General features: G+C 40.2%; 1 protein-coding gene across 1 annotated transcript in view; it reads right to left on the bottom strand.

Annotated features, from left to right (window-relative positions):
- Window positions 1–4232, bottom strand: part of Il23r (interleukin 23 receptor) — a 101402-nt gene that overhangs the window by 10931 nt on the left and 86239 nt on the right. The window lies entirely within an intron of this gene.

Genomic DNA, 4232 nt, shown 5'->3' with positions numbered 1-4232 from the left:
GACTGATATTCAGGCATTCATGCTTTGTTTCCACAGTCTACATATTATTTGATCAAGATAAAATGCCCTAATAATTTATAAGGTATCAATAAAACTGTTTTTAAACTAGAACATTATCTCAATGTCCTCTTGGGGTTTCTCGACTGTTATTTCTTCTTGGAATAAGTCTGTTGGCTCTGCCCCAGAAATTTCATTAAATACAGTTAATTTTTCTGGCAAGCTAGTTGCTGTAACATGATGCTTTGATGCCAAGTTGTTATTAAATAAATCATTTTTAAAAATTAAAAAAAATTATTTATTTTCAATATACATTTTATTGAATTTTTGAGCATTTCATACAATACATCTTAATCATATTTAGATTCCTCCCTTCTTTTCTCTTTTTCATTTCAGTGGATAAACCCCAAAGGAGGAACTGCTGTATGAGAAATTAAAAACCGTATCTGGCTTGTAAAACTCCCAAGCAGCCAGCAATTTCACTTGGCTTCTAGGCATCAAATAACAAGACACTTTATTTCATTCAGCCACAAAGATGCACAATAACTTGTCTCTACTTGGTTTCTTCCAATAGGTGATGCGACAAAGTCCAGCTTGTCGTAAGAGCCTCCAAGATGTACCACCTCTGTCTTTGTATGGTCTCTGGCGTGCTCACTCTGACTTGGCTCCACTAAGAAACTCAACTTCTCGGAGCAGACATAGCCGTGGAATGACACAGTGGTGGATGTCACTCACAACCCTTCTCTGCCGCTTCCCTGTTGGTGTGGCTCCTGGCCAGCCTGGGCCGGCTACCACACGGCAGTGTCTCGTGAATGAAAGTTGCAGGACATGGTGAGATGAGCAGTCTTGGCAATGAATTTACTTTGAGTCTGAATTCAGAAGAATTCTGGAGCAAATTTGCCCAGCTTCTCCTTTGTAATAACTGAAAGTTGCTGACACAATTTTCTCAGTTGACAAAAGACAATTCTGGAAAAGGTTCTAATTCTGAAGACAGTTCTAAGTTCAGCATCCCTCAACCCCTAGGTATTCAGTCATTCCAATGCCAATGTTCAATTCACTTTTTCAAAAACTGTCTTGTACAACTTGTGGTATCCTTTTTGACAAGCTGTCTTGGGCTTAAGTGATAGGAATGTGATCACGAGAGTCTCTTTGAGAAATACATCACACTTTTTCAGTGAAAAGGTTCAAAAATTTTGGAAAAAGGCTACTCTCATGCAGGCATAAGCTTTGTTTAAGGGCAGTTTTCTATAAACTATGGGTTGGGGATTTTGGAAGATGAAAACTAGCAAAGTTAGAAGTTCTTTCTTATATTTTTGTTGTTTATTTGAATAATTTAATGTGTATAAGTGTTTTACCTGCATGTATGCAAGTGCACCCATGTTGTGTAAAGCCCACAGCGGCCAGAAAAGGGCGTCGGATCTCCTGGAACTGGAGTTATGCACCATTGTCACCTGCCATGTGGGTGCCGGAAATCAAACCTGGGTCCTCTAGAAGAGCAGCCAGTGCTCTTAACAGCTGAGCCATCTCCAGCCCCTCTTTCTTATGTTTTGAGTCTTTCTACAGCAAGGGGAAAATGTTCCTTATGAACAGTGACAATCAGGAATTGTTTGTGGGTTCTTAATTCCTTACTTGGTTTCTTTTGCTCTCCTGCATATGGTGCCACTAAATTTCAAGGGACTAAGAAATGGCCAATTGCCAGGATTCCTCATCTAGCTAGGCGTTTCACAGAGCAAATATCATTCTCACAGAGCTCAAGAAGGAGCCTACATCTACCTGCTTTTGAAATGTTAAGACAGGAATATAACAGTAAAATGCAGCATAACTTTCGCTTTGGCAAAGTCAGAGCTTTACAGCATAGACTGCTGTACTGCTTTTATTTTCAATTCTATTATTTGAAAAATAGTATTTTTATTTAAAAGTAATAAATTGTGCTGCTGTTTTTAATAGATGCTAATGCTAATAAAATTCTGCTGTATAAACTACAGGTGATTATTTGGCAATGAAAACTTGGCTGGGTTATTAATTTTTATCATATGAAAATAATCTTCATATTTGACTTGGGCTTTATTAGTCTTTATAAGGAGTAAATATAATTTTCCTTTAGAATCTTCTTGTTATCATAGTTTCAAATCAACTAGGTACATTTATTTAAACTAAACTAGTCATTTAAACGATGTGCTTAATTATGAGAAGGTAATTTCACAAGGAATTAGATATCTGAATAAAACAACTTATAAACAAGATATTCAGAGAAGAATTCAAGTCACACAAAATGCTTTATCATGGGCTGAAATGAAGCCCTGGAGACCACGTTCTTCGTGCACACTGCCACCGAGTGGCTGATTCAGTGTGTGAATCATACTAAAATTTTTTCATTAACTGGTTAATGTCAGCTTTAGCCATAGACCATTATCTAACATGCTAGAAAACCCCATGTTGCTCTATTATTTATTACCTGTGGTGTTTGTTAAATTATGGTTATTGCCCCCACAGGAGGCAATTTGGGTGTACAGAAACCCAAATCATCTCTAGTTTGGAAAGATTTTAGATATGGTTTACACATACTGACATAGAAAGTTAGTTATCCTAACAGAAGACACTGTGTTTGAAAAGATGTTTGTTAAGAGTGGCTTCAAATACGAAATGCAGTTTCTTATTTTTTGGGAATAAACAAAAACAAAAACAAAAAAAAAAAAAAAGGAAAATCCAAACCTGCCATAGCTACACTCTTTGGGTTAAAGTAACCAAATACCAGGCTAAATTAACCACATCTACTCCAAAGAACAGGTTTTGGAAATAAAATCTTCTACTCAGTTCTTAGAATTGATGCTGAGTGATCTCCTTTGCTCTTCTCTCTTCCCCTCCAGTGGGGCAAAGCATGTTTGTTATCCTCATGAGAGAACCATTCAGTATATGCTAACTACAGCCTAAGCATATCTTTAGTACTGTCATAGATAACCATGTCATTGAATGATCAAAAAAAAAATGGTAACTAACTTGCCCAATGTCACCTACATAAAGGTTGAAGAATGGAAATTCCCACCCAGTTCTGACATGTAATTTGTGCTGATCATTAATCTCATTAATTAATAACCTCACTTTTGCAGCAGGATAATTGTCAGAGGAGGGGGTAGATAGCGGGCCCTGCCAGCAGTCAGCTCCTCTGGGGGCTGGTCACAGTGTGTTAGTATTGCCCGGCTTCATAGGGCTTTGGATCCTACAACATGTCATTGGGCTAATGCATCTGGTACTGATTATTTGAATCCTCAGCCTAGAGTTATTTTCTCCCTAAACTCAGCTAGTTGCCTTGATCATTTAAGCAATACTTGGTAATTATGGGATACTTGAAAAGTCTAGAACATGGAGAAACATATACAATTTCATAGTTTCACAAACCAGAAACAATCATTTGAAATATTTGTTGAGCTCTGCTTCTCTGGGCCTGGATGACCCGCAGGCCTCTCTCTGACCCACAGGCTTCTCTCTCCTGGGTAAGTGGATTGGGTCCTCCATGCCTTGACTCCCCCAGTTTCACTCACCCTCCCATCTCCCCCTCCGGTCTTTCCTCCCAGCCTGGGTCCTGTCCCATTCCTTGTCTTGGTGCCCCAGACACCTGGGGAACCACCACTACTTCCTGATCCTGTGCATCCAGAGCAACTCGGTTCCTTCTCAGGTCACCAGGGGTGCTCTGGGCCTGGCCCCCGCCCTCATCTCCCTCTGCCTCCCTGGGTTGCACAACCTGCCAGCCTCTTTCCTGGACGCCAGGGCTGACCTCTTCTCTTCCTGGTCCTTTGCATCCAGACCAACCCAGCTCCTCAGTGCAGTCCGAAGGGGCCCTTGGGCCCCCCCACCATCTTCCTTTGCATCTCTGGGTGCTATGGCCACCAGCTGCCCTAGACCAGCATCTTTCCTGGGCCCTGCTCCCAGGCCAGTCCAACCCCCAAATTCCTGAGGCCAAAATCTATCCTGGAGGGATCCAGCCCTTAGGAGAAAGCCTGAGAGCATCTGATTCTGATCTGATTTAGGCCTCTGTGGGAATTCCTAAAAGTAAACCACAAAGACACATAAAGTTCAAAAAAAGAAGCAGAACTAAACTTGAAGGCCCAAGTATCAACCAAGAGTCAGAAACTACAAAAGAAATTCACATGTCAAAATCACAGAGAAAAAACAATAACATGAAAAATCAAAATAAAATATCACCACCAAATACCAATAGTCCTCTAGAGGAATTCAAT

Source organism: Nannospalax galili, unplaced genomic scaffold (genome assembly GCF_000622305.1).
Source record: "Nannospalax galili isolate Female #2095 unplaced genomic scaffold, S.galili_v1.0 scaffold441, whole genome shotgun sequence".
Lineage (NCBI taxonomy): Eukaryota > Metazoa > Chordata > Mammalia > Rodentia > Spalacidae > Nannospalax > Nannospalax galili.
The sequence above is the reverse complement of the archived record's forward strand: the minus strand, read 5'-3'. Positions and strand labels throughout refer to the sequence as shown.